Below are 21,650 nucleotides of genomic sequence, written 5' to 3'. Positions count from 1 at the left end.
TACAAGAATTACAATATATTACTCCTTAAGATATAGTCAACGTTTTTAATTAACCAAACATTTTCAATGAGATAATCAAAAGGGAAGCTCTACCCTACAGGTTATAAGGTTGAAAATACAGAGAGGTAGTACAAGTTATGCAAGGCCATTCACTACAATTAAATTTCAAGGTTACATGATGCTTTCCTTTCTTATTTTGTGAAACTAGGGCAGCGTAGCCTTGGCCAGACTGTGACATAATGGCAACTCAACTCACTCATTGCCCTGTCAGAGAATGGCCAGTGACATGTAAAATGCAGAAAGATGACAGAGGCTTCTTTAATGCCAACATCAGGTCAGATCCACTCGTGGGTACAACTTTCATATACACTCAAGTATATGAGGCAGTGAAGTGTGTGCCTTGGGGAGCGGTGTCCTGTGCACCAGCACATGACGGCACTGATGATGGGGGAATCTGCAGGACATTTAACTGTCCCTTTCCTGGCAGAGCTTCACCTGGAGAATGCTGTTCAACAGGTCTCTTGCATCTCCCACTGCATACAAGAGATTCATGAAGATGGACATTGGTATGAACATAATCTACCTTACAAAAAAAACCAAAAAAACACCCTGTACAAAACAAATAAAAAACCCAACGTCTAGATTTTCTGCCTTTTTTTTTTTTTTTTTTGTAGAAAACCTACTAGTCTAGAAGCAAACTGCATTTCTTATGTAAAGCAAATTTTGGTTTTGTTGACAATTTCTCTGATTTCTTCCACTATGTGAAGGACAGGATCATCCTCTTCTTTCTCATTTATTGTTTTAGAAAATCTTCCCTCTATGTACACACCCTCACAATTTCTAATCTTCCTAAACCAAACAATTTAAACACTGTCTCATATCACATTTTCTTTATGCTTTAAATAAGTTTTTGTATCCATTCTTACATTCACCTCATTTATAAGATAAGATAACCAAGGCTGAATGAACTCCTTTACAGACTGGGAGAGGAGAAAATTTTCTGGAGGATGTTGGCTGTGTAACTGTTCACTTCTCTCATTCAGCTTGTGGCTGCTTCCAGCCCTAAGCATTACAATATTCCCATTGTTATTTTCTTCCTACTCTTAAATAGATGAAAATTTTAAAAATGAAATTGCTAACAATGGAAGTATTCTAACATCCCACCCCTTTCCTCTTTTCAGACACATTCCATTAATTTCGTTATTTGCTTTGAACAGTTCATTAATTCAGTGGCATTAATTGGTAATAGAGTAGGAGGGCTTAGAGGAAAGGTTTCCAGTTGCTAACCTTCTAGTTACTAATTACTGGCCCTCTGGACTTCAGTTCTCAAGCCAAGTTTTACTACCTCCATGTTCATGAGCTCCTCGGGTGCAAGCTTTAATTATGATTAAGCCAGATACAATTACAGTATGCACACCTAAGACTTAATAGAATAAATAACTGATCGAGCCAGTCCTGTGATTCACCTGCTTGGCCACCCACAGGAAATAATCACCTACATTGCAGTACTCAGTTTTCCCAAATACCTTGCAAGAACAGGGTCCACAGCAGGTACTACGTTAAGATAGTGAAATTTTTTTATCCTGACAATAGTTGGAGTTTTTTTTCCCTCTGGTTGTATTCTGAGGACCCAGCAGCTCACCTTGACCATCCCCTCTTTCTCCTAAATGTTGTTGCAGAAACACAGATGCTGTGGCCTCTGTGCTATGGATCCTGAAAATTAATCACAATGATAATTGTTATGTGTAGGTCCCTGCAATTAAGGATGACAGCCTTCTCAGATAGCTGAAGCTCAGAGGAACAAGTTTGGTGCCATTCACCAAAGCAGACTGCAGTGGTAATACCTTTGCATAATTTCAAACTGTTTGACTATCCCTCACTTCATAGGATGCCACTGCCAGGAAAGAAGGATGCCAAAAGGCTGGCAGCAGATCCAGATGGATCAGCAGTGGGTACATTGTGTCTTGGGATGCAACAGCACACCACTGGGGTGGGGTGGGCAGACCAGGAGGACTCAGCCTCACCCTTGTCTGTGCCCCAGGTGTGCAGTGTCTGTACCTCCTTGTGCTGAGGTTAATTCATGTCCAGCTCACAGCAGCATATCAAGAGACCATCCAGCTGAAAACAGATCTTTTTCTCAGGTTTCTTTTCTTCAACAAGCTCACATCTCTTCATTAGCTTGCAGCACAGCAACATTAGCATTAGTGCTGGCACAAGGAAGGTGATGGAGTGAATGTAGGTGGGTGGGACACGAGGAGAAGACTTCTGCTCTCAGTGGCATGCAGAGCACATAACCTCATCTAACTGTGGCCAGACAAATTCAGCCCCTGAAAAGCCAATACAGCTTTTCATTGGCTGGCTTTCTTCCCCTAGGACCTTACATGGGCATGATGGAACATTCCTGTAATCTTTGTTTTACTCTTCTCCATGGTCACACAATTTTAAAATGCTTTACAAATTTGTCCCTCTCCATAAACATTTCAGCAGAGAAGAGACAGAGATGTAGTGTGATAATCATGGGTGTGACACACCAAATTTCTGGTTGCAATTAGGTGAAAGTTCAGAGTATGGCTCCCTCAAGATCACAAACTATTAACAATGACAGGAGATTCCTATGATCTCTGTTGTGCTTTCCCTCACAATTTGGAACTGCTGAATTCTCAAAGTTGTCAAAGTACAAATGCCATTGAGCTGTAGTGTCCTTTAGTTTGCTTTTAGCATCTTTGGAATGACCATTTCTTAACACCCAATGATATATGAAAGGAAAAATTGTTTCCAAGCTGTCTGAGCACAGCATGTTTAGGACAAAGAAAACAGGTAAACATCAGGTGAGGATGGCATACCAAAAAAAACCCCCAAAACAACAACAACAACAACAAAAAAACCAAACCAAAACAAAAAAAAAACCAAAAAACCAACCAACCAACCAACCAAACAACCAAACAACCAAACAACCAACCAAAAACAAACAAAAAAACCCACAAAAAACCAACCAACCAATCAAACAAACAAAACCAAAAAAACAAAAACCCACAAAAAATTGAAGCAAAATGCAGAAAGGTAAAGCAAGCCTTATACATACATTTTTTGCTGCAGTAGGTTGATTTCATCTAGACATCTGGCCTGAGTCCTGTCACCCTGTAAAGTGTCTAAAAAGAGCTCCAGAGCAACTCATGATACTTAGGCAGGGCCATCTCCATGGTGCCGTTCTCAGCTGAACTCAAACCATCACCTCCATCTCTTTTTCCTTCTCATGTGGAAATGGCACTTCCCCTGTACCACCTGGGATAAGGCTGCCCCACCTGAGGTAAGACTACCCAAGTGGAAATCATGCTTCTGCACGAAATGTTGTTGCAGAAGAGTGGCAGGGAATTGCAACACTTTGGCCAAGGATGCAACTTGGCTGAGTTTCAGGGACAGGCAGCCTGATGGAGAGTTGCTGAGTGAAAGACAGCAAACACACACCCCTTTCCCAAACTTCTTCCTCTTTTAAGAAGAGGCAGCTTTCTTCAGAGGTTATAAGAAATCTACTGTGCTTTGCATAGTCTTATTTATACTCCACACAGGACTTCCAGAATATATTTGCAACAGAAGATTTCAAAGATAAACAGCAGATTTATAAAAAGAGTACCAAATATTGTCAGGGGCTCCAATTCACCTCCACTTCTTTTCACTTTCCTTCTCTTTCAGGTATATTCTGTCCCTGTCTGCAGAAGTAGGAACAGTATTTAGTTAGAGGAGAATGTAAAGGTTTGCTTGAAGCTCTTCTGCTTTAAGTTTCCAGGCAAATTTCTCTCTTGCGTCTTTTTCTGACAACAACAATCCCATCTGCAATGCTTAAAACCCAGCCCTGAGTAAGAGCTGTCCATGGCCTTCAGCTCTTTTAAGATGTTCTTTTCCCCTTTTCCCAGTTTGAGCCATCAAAACAAAAGTGTATCAGCAGAGGGACTGAAAAGGAGCCATTTTCATAAGATCTCTTTGGTACTGAATCCTGTAATGCCTATTTAATAACCCCTGCAGGTACTTGCTATCCCTGAATGAAAATATGATTGTGCTATATTGGCAATAAAAAAACATGTGGGGGCCCAGGAATCAGGCTGTTGTTTCATGTCTCTCATGCTACTCAACTGAAGGAGCACACAAAGCACACCAACCCCAAACTGATGTGTGAAGTTCAGTTAGGTACAGGTCTCTTGCTAAAAAGACACAAAAAAGGCACAGCATCATCTAGTTGTCACCATAAACCAAGGATGGCAGCTTCATTCCTAATCATGAACAGAAATCAAAGAAAACTCGTTTAGATTTGTAAAGCATGAGTTGGAATGATTGTAATCTGGTGGAGGTTTGGCAGGCTGGCTTGAGCAAGGTCTCTGGGTGCAGTGTGTCTGCTGAAGTGCATGAGGATAAACCCTGTGAACTCAGAGAGTCTCACTACCCCTGTAGACACAAGACTGATTCTTTGCTCTCAAAGGAATTGCCTGGTGGGAGAGAGCTGTATATGAACAAGTGTGAGAACCTTAGTGACTGGGAACACAAACTTCTGCTGCCTCCTGCCATATGGGGCAATCAGGATGAGAGGTCTGTCTTTATCAAAGAGATGAATAAAGGGGCAAGGGGAACCTCTGTAACTCAGAATTGAATAGCTGCCTGTCATGACCCTCACATGAGGGTCTTGATAAGTTCAGGTTCAGGGTAGGTAGGAACGTGTGCTCACACAAGCAAACTAAATTCACATTTCACTGTTCTGTTCATGGTTGTGACCAGCTCTTCCTTTAGGGAAGCAACAATGCTGATGCTTGTGTTCTCAAGACCACTTAAGAGAAATATCAGACAAACACAATTTGATTTAGTTGTCTTAGCTGAAGAATAGTCCTTTGAAAAGCGATTAAATATCAAGGGTCTGACTTTTGACCAGGAAAAAGCCTAGAAGTGGTAAAATCCTGCCCTGCCCAATCAGAATAAACTCACTTCTTAACAATCCTTTAGGTGCTTTGAAGAGTTGGCCAATTATCTTTACTCAGAAATTTCCATTTCCTGGAGTTCAATCAGAGCCTCCTGGGTTCCAGATTGTGCCTACTGCCCCTTGTCCTGTTGCTGGGCACCATTGGAAAGACCCTGGCTCTGTCCTCTATGCATCCTTTCCTTGGATATTTGTGCAGATTGGTGCATCCCTTCCAGAGCCTTGTTTTCTCTGGCCTGAAAAGTCCCAGCTATCTCAGTCTCTCTATCCTGCCCCTTAATCATTTTCATGTCCCTTTGCAGGACTCTCTCCAGTATGTCTATTTGTACTGGGAAATCCAAAACTGGTCACAGAATTCCAAGTGTGGCCTTGCCAGAGCTAAGTAGAGGGGAAAGATCATCTCCCTTGACTTGCTGGTAATATTTGTCTAATGCAACCTTTTTTGTGGCAAGGGTACATTTCTGGCTCAGTGTCAACCTGGTGTCCAACAGCACCTCAAGATCCTTTTCCACAGAGCTGCTTCCCAGCTGTGGCTCCCAGGACAAATTGGTGCATGGGATTGCTCCTCCCCAGGTGCAGGATGTGTCACTTCCTATTGTTAGACTTCATGAAGATCCCATCAGCCTATTTCCTTCCAGTCTTCTGAGGTCCCTCTGGATGGCTGCATGCCCCAAAGTTGATCTGAGCCCATCCGGAACAGACTGTATATATCCAGTAGGATGGATTGAGGAAAAAATATTTATTTTTCTTACCACACTATTGTATTTATCTCAGGTGTATAATAAAGTGACATTAATGTGACAGCAGCTGTGCTGCCAAGTACAGCTATTTCCTTGGGCAGCTCAGCTCTGTATCTCAATTCCATCTTATACAAAATGGGAGCAATAACACTAAATTTTATTTGTTTTAGTGTGACCAATTAGCTCCCAATCTTCAATGATAATCACAAATACTACTATGGTAAATTACCTTTATGTTCTTAGTATTTTCAACTCTCCATAGGCAAGAGATGTAGTAAATGCTAAAGAGCTATTGTGCATAGCAATGAGGGAGAATTATTTACATACAGAATTGGCTGTGATGAACCATTGCAGGGGGTAGGAAAGTTACACTTTGCCCTGGCTTTAGCAATGCATGCTTCAGCCTAAGTGGGTTATGGTCCTATCTCTTAGCACTTACACTATCAAGAACTTTCTCTCAATTAGGATTTGATAATGAGTCAGCTAACTTTATATGAAGATTCATTCCTGCATTTCCATTTTCTCTGTTCCCTTCATAATGCAGCCAAGAGCAAAAAAATTTGGTATTTCATAGAATCATAAAGTCATAGAGTGGTTTAGATTGGAAAAGACCTTAAAGATCATCCAGGTCCAAACCCCCTGCCATGGGCAGGGACACCTTCTACTATACCAGGTGCTCAAAACTCCATTCAACCTGGCCTTGAATACTTCCAGGGATAGGAAATCCAAAATCTCTCTGGGAAACCTGTTCCTGTGCCTCAACACCTCACAGTAAAGAATTTCTTCCTAATGTTTAATCTAAGTCTCTCTTTTATAATTTAAAATCATTCCCCCTGTGCTGTCATTATCTGCCTGTGTAGAAGGTGACTCATGCTTTTTTTTATAGGCTTTGAGTACTAAAGAGCTGTAATGAGGTCTCCCTGGAGCTTTCTTTTCTCCAGGCTCAACATCCCCAGCTCTTTCAACCCATTTTCATTGAAGAGGTGCTCTGTCCCTCTGATCATCTTTGTGGCTCTCCTCCCAGATCCTTTTAACAAGATTTGAGGATATTGATTTTTTTTTTTTTTTTTTTTTTTTTTTTTTTTTTTTTTTTTTTTTTGTTCAGACACTTTCAAATGCAATTTAGCTTTGGGAAGCAGACCCTAAATATGGAGCATGCACAGAACTTCTTATTTATGATCTAGGACAGTCAACCTAGGACACTACTCTTTGGTAGAGCGATCTCTGACTCAACCTTGTTATTTAAAAATTAAAGTGTCTAGCTCCACATTAAGTGTTATTTTACAAAATTAACCTGAGGTCTAAGAGGCAAGAAATCTTGCTTCATGTTCTTCATCCTATAAAATAAAGCCTTGTAAAGTATGACAGACATGAAAACAATTAAATATACTCAATCATGGTGGTTTTCAAAATTATATGATAATGGATCTCCTCCCTGCCAGGCTTGCTGTCATTTTTAAAGCATAGACATAACAAATACCTCAAGTAAGCAAACTCTTCTTGACAAAAAAATTATTCCAGGAATAATAATGTAGTGGGGAAGGTGATATTCACAAATTCTTCTCTGGAGAATTCAAGCACTATCTCTCAACACCATATTCAACAGTTCAGTTACATCACTGAAGGTCAGTGGGGCCAGGTTCCCAAAAGGTGTGAAATCCTGGCCATATTGATAACCCTGGTTACCTTTGCAACTCCTGCTATTTGCTGAAGTAGAAGATGGGGAGAACAACCTAAAGCAGCATTCTCATAGTCAGCTGAAGATAAGGAAATAAAGTTAGGATAATGGAAAATATAGGAGTGATGGAGGGACTTTGATGGAAGAAAGAAAGCCAAAGACCTTCAGAAAGGGGAAAATGCTTATTGATTAAACAGAACTGAAGACACAGACCAGAAAAAAAAATCAGAAGTAGAAGAATTCCAAAATTTTGAAGAGGGAAGGGAAGGGAAGGGAAGGGAAGGGAAGGGAAGGGAAGGGAAGGGAAGGGAAGGGAAGGGAAGGGAAGGGAAGGGAAGGGAAGGGAAGGGAAGGGAAGGGAAGGGAAGGGAAGGGAAGGGAAGGGAAGGGAAGGGAAGGGAAGGGAAGGGAAGGGAAGGGAAGGGAAGGGAAGGGAAGGGAAGGGAAGGGAAGGGAAGGGAAGGGAAGGGAAGGGAAGGGACCCAATAAATCCAGACTATTAAGAGGAAATAATCCTGAAAATCAATGTAAATTCAGTCTCTCATTTAGTCTTTAGGGAGCTGGTTTTATAGTATTATAAATTTTGATCTCATTTGGAGGGGGGTTACTTACAGTAAATAATACCCTCATACTTGTGGAATAATGATCTGAGTTAGAACTGAGCTACCATAGGTCCAGCAGTTTCCAGTAAATGTTCTTGACATTTTAAAAATCCCTTCTGGATTTCTGATTGAAAAGCAGCCCTAAAGCTGAGATCTGGAAGCATTCAGTTCATGCTGCAAATGAGGCTACTGAGGTCAAAGCAGATGGCAGATCTCCAAAGTGATATTGAGGCAAGCAATACAGTTGAATTCCTTTTGTTTTCTGTAACTACAATTTATCTGAAGAGCAAATATGAAATAAATGGACACTTTCACTGGAATCTCAAAGATGTCACCTGTTCAGATGTGTTGTTCTTCCATTTAAAATGACGAAATTCTATAAACCTCCCTTAAAGGGAAATTGAACAGAAACCATGAAATGTTAAGTTTTATGTAGTATCTCACGGCTGCTGTAGTTCTGATTCAAATGCAGCTGTCTAAATATTTACCATAATATAGAAAAGGCTCCCAAGTGGGTGAAATTGCTATTAAAAAATAGACTACTTGCAGAGAAATCAAAGTCAAAATGTGTACCTCTAACTACTTCTGCCATCAGAGGTCATACAAATCACTAACCTGCAGTCATTATTAATTTAGACAAGTGACACATGCATGCTTAAAAAGTAAGAAATATCACAGGGACATCATGCTAAGTGAGTGCTAAGAAAATAAATTTCCTTGAAGCATAACACTGCAGGGGCAGGCATCCAATATAAGTGGCACAGATCTCTATGTCACTAGTCAGAGAGCCAGCAAGTTCACTCTGTAACTCTCACTCTGAGAGAGGCACTCAAAGCAGGCTGAATTCCTACCTGGAGCAGTTTCCCACTATGGACCATTGAGAAAACCTGACATGGAGTAGTTTCCTAATAGTTACATGATGAAAGTTAAGGGAAATCCACTGGCTGATGTCAGAAATTACCCAAGCAGTTTTAGTTGGAATCAAGCAGATGGCCTCACGTACAGAAAGAAATATGCCTCGTTTCTGTTGCATATGTTTGTATTTTTTTCATGTTCTTGCATTTGTTCATGAGATTTATTTATTTTTTACTGTTTGTGTGATTAATTTAAAGTTTGTTAAGTTTGTGACCAGGACTACATGGTAGTATAGTCTAGCTACAGCAAGGAATCAACCTCCATGACCCTTCCTGGCACACAGTACACATCATTTAGCATCACTGACTCTTTCACCTCTATGCACTAACTAAAGAAAAGGCTAAGACACCTCCCAGCTTGAAAACAAGCTCTAAATAAAACAATTTTAATGAACACTGACATCACCTGTATATGAGGAATGAAAGAAAGGCATTTTTAACGTGTTCTTCAGTTGCATCAACAAAGAGCTTTAGACAAGGCAAATACACAGGGTCTGTTGGAGGAAACAGCCCCACTTGAGCACATTGTTAGGACATCACTGCTCTGAACAAAGGAATTTATTCACTTAGTTATGCATCATTAGCATCATTTGCCTCATACATCTGGAAGCTGCTAGCCATCAGTGGCGTCTGTAATTTTACTATTATTAAAACTTAAGATCTGGCTATAGAAAACAATAGAAGACATATTGCCTGAAGATTCCATGCAGACAGAGTTGTTGTATGAATGAGAAACAGCACCATAGTGATTGTTTGTATGTCCAATGGGAAAAATAATCTTGAGAAAGAGGCAGTTGTAAACTATTTGGATATTTATGGGCTAAAGAGAGCATTGTCAACATGGAAAATTGCCATTAAACAACTTAACCCTACCTGCTGCTCCTGGAAAGTGCCAAATTTCTGCATTCAGTCAGATGCTGTGGTACAGGAAATGCTCATTTCTAATGAGTATGCCAGTCAGTCTTATTCTAGATCAGCTAACTGTCCACAAAGAGCCAAATTAAAAATCTCAACAAAACTGGACCACATGACATTGCTATAGAAGCTCATAATGGGAAAAGAGTTCTGTGGTTGGAATATGTAAGAACAAAGGAAGTGCAATTTTCTGTGTTGAGGTCCAGTAGTATTTTCTTGTGCAATTTTGGCCAGTATTTAGTATGAGCATTTAAGGGTCTTCAAATCTTGTGTGCTTGATTTGAAAGCAAGCTCCCATTAAACTATGGAAATTTTAAATGAGTCTTCATTTCAACTCCTTAAATTTGGCTATTGCTAGGATGAATAATTATGTCCCACTCCATAGGATACATCAAGTGCTTTGACATCTTTACATGATTAAGGATATAGAAATGTAAAATGTTAATGGCAATTCAACAGTCAAGGTAAATTGACAGGAAACTAGATGAAAGCCTGTTACATATTGCACACTCCTGAAACCAAACATGAGGAAGGTTTTCAGGTGAACTGACTGCATGGTTTGGTCTTACAGACCAAGATGCAATCACAAATTAGGAGCATATGTCCAGCATGCATCTGCATATACGTCCACTTCTTAAGGAAAGCTTCTACCAGAACAGCCAGGGAATAGGAGCTCTGTAGTACAGGACTTTTGATGAGCTTCGTCTGTTGCCTAAAAGTAGTAATTCTGATGTTCTTTTAGAGACAGATGCTGAAGAAGAGTTGTGTGTTAAGAGAAAAAAGCTCAATGTTTTCAAGATGTTTTACATTTACAAAGCAATTTCTATCAAAGGTATGCAAGACAGAAATATGGAGACATGTAAACCCATTTTCTTCTCTATTCCATTCTTCTATTACCTTCTAAATAGCTGAGCAGAGTCAGCAGTCACATATATATATATATATATATATATCTACACATAAACACAAATTCTATTCTCTCTTTCTTCCCACACGTAACTTCAAAGTTAACTTTGCAGTTCTGAGTCCTAATTTATTGAATTTACTAAATGCATTTAATTTGGCCTTTTTCTTTCCAGTTCAACTTATTCATTATTATTCTGCAGCACTCATATTTTCCTCAGAGTAGAAGCTTGATTCATACGTTGTTTCTCTTTGAAGCAGAGAGATCTGAATACTAACGTGGCCCAACATGAACAGGTACTGGAAATGTCAACTATAATTTGACAGTAAAGTAAATAAAGTAAGTAAATTAGGCAGCTATTATGAGAAAAAGCTTTTAATCTGACACCACTCAGCTAAAAGCAGCATCAAGATATAAAGGTATCCCTAAAAGAATGCCACCAGACTGAATATCTTTCATAAGTGCTGAAAGGAAAATATTATTACAGAAGCTGAAAGTGAGTTCGTACACACGAGTGTGTACACATGAATATTCACAAAGTGACAGGCACACACATATGAATGAGGCCAAAGCTCAGAGTCCTGTATATGCTTATCTAGAGGACAACATTTATTTTTCTGATCTTCTGTAAGGAAATTGCTGTCCTTAGTAAGCACTGTGGGAATAGCCAGGACTCATTGCCTCCCCTCAGTGATTAATAGCTTTTCTAGCTTGCATTTTTTCTGTTTCATTCCATGTCCTTGTGGCCACATCTCTGTCTGTAATGAGAAATCAGAATTATTTTTTCCTTCTACCTTCCTCAGCTTGTGCAGGATTTTTTCAACTCTGCATTCTTTGGAGTCACTGAGTTCATAGCGAGAAACATAAATAATGTATCTGCCTTTAACCCCCGTGATCCACTGCTATCTTCTTCTTTTATCTTTAAGAATTTTTAAGGTTAAGGCAGAGTAATACTTCACACTGTGTCTGGCAGACCAGCTACTGAAGGCTGTTGTTTTCTTCTATTTATGCCTCAAGCAGAAAGAAAAAAGAAAAAGGCCTGGCAAAATCTGATGTGTGCAATGTATTGGATCCATCCTCATGTCACAATGTTTTAGGGTTTCCTGTCACATTTGCTACATGTGTCTGGGAAACATCTCTTTCTCACATATGTACTGGCAGTCTCTGAGCTGGGAGAGAATCATGAGATTCAGCTTTCATTGCTCATTTTAGCCCTGGGCTGGCCAAGGATGCTGATCAGGCAAAACGCAGCCACAAATGGAAAATTCAAAATGCCTCTTAATCCCATTCACTTCAATCTCTGCTGTGCCAGGATTTCACTATATATTAATGAAAATAATTTGCACTCATATTCTACAAAATATGGGAAATGTTGGACCTAACAAATCATTGATTCTTTCTTTATCACCTACTTATATTGAGTTGTAACTTGAAAGAGTAATGAGTGCCTTTATTTTCTAAGTACTGGGTACTTTTGATAATGTCTGGAAGCCCCCCAGTATTGTTCTATTAGACAATAGACAATGTGAACCAATATCTATTGTCTTGTGTATTGTCTGACAAACAGAAAGAAGAAACAGTTTCTGGAAAGGAAAATTGGCAAAGACAAAGCCACATAGCAGTAGAAGAACAGGAATAATCAAAACCACATCTTCAGATGGAATGATTCTCGTGTTTTCTGAAATGAAAAATAAATCATGCACACAGCTCTGGAGCAAGCTTAAGGGATTCTAAATAGATTCCTTGAAGCTGTCCTTTCAGCTAATAAAGAAAATATTTCAGATGTTCTTCACTGCTTTGATGAGAAAGAATGAATGCTGGAAATTAGCAATGCTCTGCTCTCTGTAGCAGGAGCTCATCCTCACTCTGTTGGCATGTCTACAGAAGTGGTTTCCCTTTTTGTGATAGTTAAGTCAAGGCTGAATGAACTCAAATCCTTCATCACCATTCCAATGATGGTTTGGCCACTGGTGTGGAACACACCTTCACTTGCTCAGGCATAAATATCCTGTGAAACTCAAGACTCCTCCAAGGCTAACACAACTCCCTATCCATGACACGCTCCACTTGTTCAAGGCAGGATTAAGGCAAAATGGACTCTGGGCCACGGAGGCCTTTCCTTTCTCCTGCCTCAGACCGTGATGTTTTACCCATTTTGGTTAGGTGTTACCAAACTCGTACATCCTGTGTGTGCAAAATGAAAGATGGAAATCTGAGGCAATGCCTTCCTGTTCAGTGTAAAAATTTATCCCTCCCTGCAGGTCTGTGATCACCTGTACTGTGCAAACAGTGTTCCAGCATTCACCACCACCTGTGATGATGGTACAGAAACTTCTCATGTTGGTTTAAAATACAGACATGATCTAAACTTTTTGGGAAGTACTCACTCTCTCTTTTCTCTTTTTTATCTGTTTTATGTCTGTCTATATCTCTATTTCTAGTATGATCATTATTTCTTTTCCTCCCCTTCATCTTCTCCCACATGAAGCAGCACGTTTATTAGAAATGTGGAATGCAAGAAAATAGAAAGACGGAATGGAGAAATTCTGGTTGTTCTAGTCAGACAGTTCTCTGAACCTACAGTTGTCCTCTTACAGTTAAAAATGGCATTTCTGCTGTCTTGCATCTAAGCCTCCAATTTGGAGCCCCATTTCTAGGCTCAAGGCTTGGAGATCAATTGCCCAATCTTGAAGACTGCTGGAATATCAAAATTCTTGGCCAAAGTGACTTTTCTTGAGGTTTTCAGGGGTCTACTTTTTTGACATTTCTTTATAGATTTTAGAAAAAGATAACATCTTTTTCTAAAGAAAATTTACTTAGGTTTAACTTTAACTTCATAAAACAATCTTGAGAGAACACACTGAAATGAACTAGATTGGAAAATAATTTCTTGGTTTTCTCAAATTTGTCTTCTCGAGTGTAGATTTGAGCTCAGCAGAAAATTTTCCTTTACAATTAAAATTATTTCATTTCGAGTTTCACATTCACAAAGCCTTCTGAAAATACCCAGATAGTACTATAACTGCAGAGAACAAGGTAGTTTTCAAATATAAATGAATTAATTTCAAATGCCTGAATGAAGTAACTACACCGTGGGGCCCAATTTTTAAACAGCGTTTTTTAATAAGTGAACAAAAGTTAAATGGAGGATGGTCTGACAACTTTGTGATATTTTGATGATAAAAATGCCCCTTAATTATTTGCTAAAAGTTATTTCTAACTACTTTTTTCCTAATAATTCTGTGTTAGTTTGTTTTTTTTTTTCCAAACACTTTTCTACTTGGCTGAAATATAAAAACATAACAAAATTATGAGACTTGGCAAAAAAAAATTGCATATACTCCTAATTTCTAGAGGCAAATGTTTTGACTTACTGAGCTGACATAATGAAGAGTTAGGGTAATGTTAGAGACCCAGCATCTGACCTCTTTATTACTATGTTTTGAGAGAAATCCACAAAGGGATTTTTTAAGTAGAAAAACTTTAAATAATTGACAGCTGCTCAGTTATGTGCCAGTCTAGAAAATATAATTTCAAATTCAAATAGGATATGGAAAATAAGAGCTGTAGCACTGCATCCCCCCCCAAGTGAAGGCCATTAACACAACCCAGGAATATATCTAGACAATTGTGTTTTGCACATGAGATTTCCAGGGGAATCTAAGAATCCCTCCAGATTTAAAATACTTTAAAAATCAGTGCTGACAGATTTTGTATTGTTGCATGCATATCTTGTTGAATAATAATGGAAATCAGGGTGTCTCATGGGCAGAAACACAGGGTTAAGAGTTTTTGGGAGTCTTCAGTATTAGACAACACCTGGGCAAATTATTCAGCCAGAAGGATGGGCAAATTCTTTAGTATTATTTTCAGATCCAAAGGAAATATAATCTTAATGTTATTTTCCTCATAATCTTTAATTTCCTTTGGTTGGTTGGTTGACTGGTTTTTGTTTTTTGGGGGGGTTTGTTTGGTTGGTTTTGGTTTTGTTTTTTGATTTTGGGGTTTTTTTGATCTGACATGATTTCATGTCAATTAAATGTAAGTGTAGTGTAACTTTGATGTTTTACAGGAGATCTTCCTGGCATCTATATGAATAAAGCAAAAAGGCTTTGGTTCCCAAAAAACAGACCACCAATATTTCCATTGCTCCCTTTGTTAACTGCCACAGAATACTTCTTTTTACATTCTCTGGCAGAGCTACATGCCATAATATCTGGTTTTTTTCAGCTTCAAGTGTAACAGGACCTGGGCATCTTCCTGTTCATTGTTAAGAAATATTTATTAAGCAGCTTGTGGTGTTTCCCCCCTGTAAAACCATAGGATCTGAAGTCATCATGGGCTCTGTTCCAGGTACTGTGTAAAATCGAGTTAGTAGCAAGCCACAGTAACTTACTGCACTATCTGTGTTTATGTTTTCTGCACTGAGTAATATGTGGAAAACCCCTGAAATTTCTTCAAACCATTTGGAAAAATACTTATTTTCAGTGATGTTCTCACTGCTTTAATTTGCCTGTGGATGTTCAGCAGAGTGTTATACCTGCGGAGAATCTACTCAGCAGTGCATGGTGGGAGGTCAAGGGACAAGAGACAAAGTTAGAACAAGAGGGGTTCCAAATAGACATAAGGAAAAGGCATTTAATTGTGAGCACTGTTAAGAACTGGAAGAGATTTTGGAGGGCTTCTGCAATTTGTCTCCAGAGAAGCTTCCAAGATCAGATTGGAGAAATCCTACAGCAAACTTGTCAGACCCCATAGACCCTTGTCAGACCCTGCTTTGAGAAGGAGCATGGACAAAATAACATCCTGATGTCCCCTCCAACCTGAATTATTTCATGCCCTTAAGGACCTAGTTCTCTTGTCATAGAGACTGTATAAAACAAAACAGATTGTAACTTGCTCTATCCATGCTCTGTATCTCTTAAGCACAGGAAAAAATACTAGAGAGAAGATTCTCAATTCTGTCCATGGTCTTCCCTCATGAACTTTTCTTGGGCTCATACAGCAATGAGGAAAGAAAAGTTGAACTAAACTTGTCTTCTTGGAAAACTAAGTAATTCTCTTATAGCTTTATGTTCTATATAACTAAATACTAAAGAAATTTAGTATTCCATACTAAAAATCTCAAAGTTTTTTCTTCTAAATTTTCATGGATGAAACAACACTTGCAGAAAAGTTGAACAGTAGTTAGTCACTTCTGGATTTGTTCCATGCATTTGCTTTCCTTTTAATCACTTTTTAAAAACTCTCCTATCCTTGCTATATTTTGTTTTATTTATTGGCATGCTGAACTCGTCAAACAGGACTCTCACCATTGTTGACTATTTTTTATGTGTCACAGGGTTTTTCCCAGGTCTCAAAGGTAAAATATGCACGTAGGTGGCAAATGCAAACAGAGAAAGGGTTACTTGTGTATATACTGAAGTTGGCAAGCAAAGAAAATGCTCAGTAGTTACAAACAGGCAGTTCTTACTTCTGTGTATGTTGGGTGTGTGTTTGATGGGACCAAAATGAATAGAAATACACTAACCACATGTAACAGGGTGTTCTTGGAAAGACAAATGTCTGCCCCTCTTCCTACTTCTCCCCCTAGCTTTTATTGCTGAGCACAGCATCATATTGTATGGAATATCCTTTTCATCAACTGGGATCAGCTGTCACAGCTGTGTCCCTGCCCAGCTTCTTGTGCACCCCCAACTTCTTGCTGGTGGGGCATTGTGAGAAGAAGAAAAGACCTTGACAGTGTACAAGAACTGCTCAGCAACAACCAAAACATCTCTGTCTTGTCAACACTTCTTTAATCACAATTTTAAAACACACCACCATACAAGCTATTGTGAAGGAAACTAACTCTATCCCAACCAAAACCAGCATATTAAATTAATTTTATGCATATATTATTGTTCAGGAAGCCTAGATGGCTAAATGATAACAGAGGATAGTGTGGAAGAAATCCCCAAATTAGTTGGCACAGTAATAATATGAAGCAAGAGTGCAGCTCCCAAATTTCCAAACTCAGCACAGATGTCTAATGAAATAAGCCTTGGAAAAATTATTTAAAGCAACCTGCATTAAGTACCCAGTTATCTTACATGCTTCTGTATCTTGCTTGCATACTCTTCATGCATGCCTACAGAAAATGCTCTGGAAATTGTCAGACCTTGTCTGTAAGTCTTAACTCTGTAGGGCTCAAAATGCTTTTGAATCTGCTATGAAATTGCCACTAAAAGCAAAGATTCTAATAATAATGTATCATTAATGCAAGTCCCAGAGTAAAACCCTGCAGTTCCTGAGTTTTAAAAAATCAAATATGGCTTGCATAAACAGAAGAGACCTTGGGTGTATGTGTCTTGAAAAAGTGATGGTATATACACAGACCTCCAAATGGATTTCAGTGGTTAGGGGTTTGCAAAGATGATAATGAAAAACTGTATTTTAAATTGTTGATCTATCTCATTTCTAACCTTTAGCAATGTCACTCTGAATAACAGAGTGCTATTCCCCAGTGCTGCAGGGAAAAAATTATTATGCCTTTGTTCTCACAGGCATCACCATTTTAGTACACTACTATACACAGTCCATACTACAGCAGGTGCAATTATGTCTGTCTTAATTTCAGGGTTTTTAATTGGACTACTTTACTTTTTGTTATGGGTCCAGACTGACTGTACTACCTTTCATACCTTTTGCACAGAGCTCAGGGCATGAGTGGAGGTGTTGTGCAGACAAGTAAATCCTAGGCTTCTTTGAATTGTATGCTATGAGGAATAGCTCACAAGTTTGGGATTTTTTTCTGCATTTTAGCCCCAGGAAAATATCTTTCTTTAAAGTCTCATTTTCTACCTGGCTGTGAACATTAATTTCACTGTTAGGTTGCAATTTGATGCTGAGAAGGGAACTCATTTGTTGCAGAGCTGCAAAACCCCCAAAAGCAGTGTGCAAGTCTGTAATAGAATAAAACTAGGAAAAGTTTTGATCATATCTTTTCCTGTCAGGGAGTGGTCCCAGACTAAAGAGTTTTAAAAAACAAATTGGCAGATTATCCCATACTCAAAGAACTATATGAAAGTATTTAGGGAAGGAGCTGCTGAAATAGTGAAAAAAGAGAATGACAGAAACAGAAAACTTCATCCTTCCTTCCTACTAAAGAAAATCCATATATAGAGGTATTTAAAATATGAAGACAAATATACATCTAGAGGAAGTACTGCATAACATAGATCATCAAAATGGCTGTCAGAACCATTTATGACAAACAACATTTAATTTTATTAATATTATCTAATATTATTTTTAAATATTATTAATCTTAAATAATATTATTATTTAATTTTGTCAATATCTTCTGACCAGTCAATAGAAGAGATGGTGGCTCATAAGCAGGCACAATTAAATATAAAGATTTTATTAATTTAGCATTCAAGTATATGTCTGAATCTTTGGACTCAAATCTTTGGAAAGTACTAGAGAGGTAAGGTTTTAGAATAGATCTTTCCAAGAAGATACCAAGTTCCTGAGTATATCACTTTATCCTTTTACTGTTATTAGTGATCAGTTGTGCTATGGTACAAAAATGCCCTCACTTTTCAGAATTCATACCTATATTCGTCTTTAAATAAGTCCCCTATTGTGTATTATGAGGAGGTAGTTCTGGATCATTTGTTTTGATGTCTCAAGAAGAGAAACAGCATAGTGGTTGCTTCTGTAGTTTGCCAAGGCAATGCTGCTTCAGGTTCTCTCAGCACCCTGTTCACCAACTACTGATTCTGGAAAGTCATCTTAAAAATGCTCAAAAATCACTTCCAGTGATTCTTGCTTTACCCAAACAGTGTTCAACACTATACATCAAACAATCTTGAAGGAAAAATGCTGAAAAAATACATAAATGGTAACTACCGTTCAAAGTGAAGGAGAGGTGGAAATGCACTGGTACCATATGTAAAAAGCATTTCAAAATATCCTATTCTTGCTCTTCACAGAGAACAGGAGGAGAGCATTGAGACTGGTTGTGAACAGGTGTTGGCTAAAGATCTTAGCACAACCAAAAATCCTGGACTGACTACATGTCTTCTTTCAGCATGGACTCCTCTAAACCACGAATCTGTTGAAACTATTACGCTTTAAGGCCAGGAGAGCAGCTAGGATCACCAGCTGCTACTTGGTGAGCCACTCCTTCCACCAGCCCCGCCCCACTGAGATCAGTATTTGTTAAAGGTCAGCTGCTTTAGAATGAAGATCAATACCCTGATACGTATACCACAGCCAATGCCAGCTGCTGACACAATATTAAGAAGCTGACCTTTTGCACATTGACATTTAGGATCCATTCCTGATTATTTCAGACGTGGAATATCATAGAGTCTTCCCAGTGGGAGTGGGTCAGGCCTATCCCAAACACTGAGACACAGGAGGAAGAAGCATGCCAGCATTCTTAAGCATCTCAGCAGTATTTCCAGAGTATTATGTTAGAATGAGCCAGTCTCTATTGCTATAACAGTCCAGGCACTTTCCCCAGGAGACCAAGCAAATTAACAGGACTATAAGCTTGAAAAAAGACCTAACTCTCATCTGAATTCATTGGACTCTCTTTCATGTCTGTCATAAAAGGTAACAAGAGGAAGCACTCTGGACATCCATGTGCAGAAGGAGCATAGATGGGCTCATCTATGATGATGATAGATGCAGCTGCATCTGCCTTGTATCTCCTATTCTTTTCATTTTATTATCTTTTAGTTGAAGTGCAAATAAATGAATTATGGCCTTGAGAATTCTAGGAGACAAGCATTTTCTCATCAGTTTTCCATTCATGACCCAGACAGAACAATGCATAGTATGGTGTTGATTAGGATGTGTTGCAGATATTGTTGCCCTGGAAGCTTGAATTTATTGATGCTTTATATTAAAATTCTTAGATTAATTTAGAACTTCTCAGAGATTATAAAGAATCATTTATTCTGACAATATAGGCTGGTTGAGCTTACAAAGCAGTGTTTTCTTTCCTAGTCCTGATTCTTTCCAACATACAGCCACAGTGAATTCTTTGCAATAAAAGGAGAACATCAGCCAACCAATGCATTTGATTAAGGAGTAGGAAGTTGTTCTAAGGACGAGGTTTTCACGTATGCAGAGTTGATGGTACAGTGTGCTTCTTTTGGAGCAGCAGAGAGGAAACAATTTGCAATTATCAACTGAGCATAAAACAGTAGCAAGACCAGAGGGTTTTCATATGCTCCATCTCAGAGATGCTTGGTTACATCTTCACTAGTTTCTTGTCTTGGATTGTATATTTCTCAGGTCAGGACACAGCTCTTGCCAGAGAGTTAGAGCTGGATTTAAATTCTATAATTTCAGAGATAAAGTTAACCTTATTCTTAAAATCAATAGTTAATGGCTTTATGTATTACCCTAATACTCTATAAACCATGTATTTGGTTAATTCCCATTTAGGAAGCCTTCAAAAAAATAAATTTGAATCACAGTAATAATTTAAGAAGTGGTGTAAACATCAAATTCATTGAACCATGATCATACACTGGCATATTATAAAACTGAGTTATCTGTATCTGTTTTGCATGTGTGTTAACTGAGAAAACTCTGTATAAAGGATGTATGTGTCCAACATACATCATTCCACAAACGTGAAAAGACAACTTCTCTGAAGAAAAGACAACTGCCCTGCATTTTTCACTAAATTCTCAATGATTTTAAAAAACAGGGCCTTGGCCATTCATAGTTTGAACCAAAAATCAGTATTTGGAACATTATACAAACTTTGTATAAAGAAATACCGGAAGTGGATTGCTGTGAAACAACAGATTTAATAAAAATATTTAGTGTGGACCCATATGTGACAGTACAAACAATTTGTCAGCTAATGCCTATTATTGCTGCTAGAGAAGCAAACACAAAAATTGGCTCCTGATAGTTATTTTAGACACAAAGAAGGAGTCAAGACACTCCATATTTTTATTGTCAGTAAAATAGATCTCATTTAACTACAAGCAAATGGATCAAAACATTCATTCTTATCACATTACCATAAACTTCAGTAACATAGAAGACAGTTTGAGGTTAGAACTTTCAGAGAGGGGAGGAATGCCTGCTTTGAAATCACTGCAATATTGTTAGAGGGAGAGGAGAGACACCTTGCAACAGCAAGGAGCAGCAATACTGTTTCAGAATTTTAGGATATAACTAAACCAAAAAGCACAAAACTTGAAGCAAATCTTGAAGCAGCACATTCATGCAGAATGTTACAGTGAAAGTGCTTTGCCTCTCTGTGACTGCAGTCACTGCTATTGCTGAGTCAGACCCAGATTGCATTGAAACAGCTCAAAGGTTATTCCAGTGCCTCCTGTTTCTTCATCACCTGAGATTCACACGGGTGCACTTCATGGATATATGTCCAAATGAAAGAGGGTAGTCCACATTTACATGTTAAATTTAATATTCCCAACAACTGGTGCGCCCATTACATTTGCTGAATTTTCACACCTCTAGTTTTCTTCTGTAGCCATTTATCCTACAGATAAATCAAATAATTCTAAAAATAGTCTGCATTATTGATCAGCAACAAAAGACTGGGGAATCAATTTACTATTGGTAAAATATTCTACCCCCTTTTCCATAAGATCTTTCTCCAGGGTTTTAGCTTTTCTAAAACATGCAAGTCATTTTAGGAAACTGGGAGTCAAATTCTAATAGAAGCCAGTAAGAAATGTTTTTACAATTAAGGTGGTGAAATACTGGAACAGCTTTTCCAGAGAGGTGGTGGATGCACTATCTCTGGAAACATTCAAGGTCTGGTTGGACAGGGCTGATCCAGTTGAAGATGTGCCTGCTCAGATTCAGGGCTGCATGACCCTTAAAGGTCCCTTCCTTTTATGATTCTATGATTCTCTATCCTATTTACATTAGGCAATTCCAAAGTCAGAAAG

The sequence above is a fragment of the Lonchura striata genome, chromosome 2 (assembly GCF_046129695.1).
Source record: "Lonchura striata isolate bLonStr1 chromosome 2, bLonStr1.mat, whole genome shotgun sequence".
In the NCBI taxonomy this organism is placed as follows: domain Eukaryota; kingdom Metazoa; phylum Chordata; class Aves; order Passeriformes; family Estrildidae; genus Lonchura; species Lonchura striata.
Note: the sequence above shows the minus strand (reverse complement) of the source record.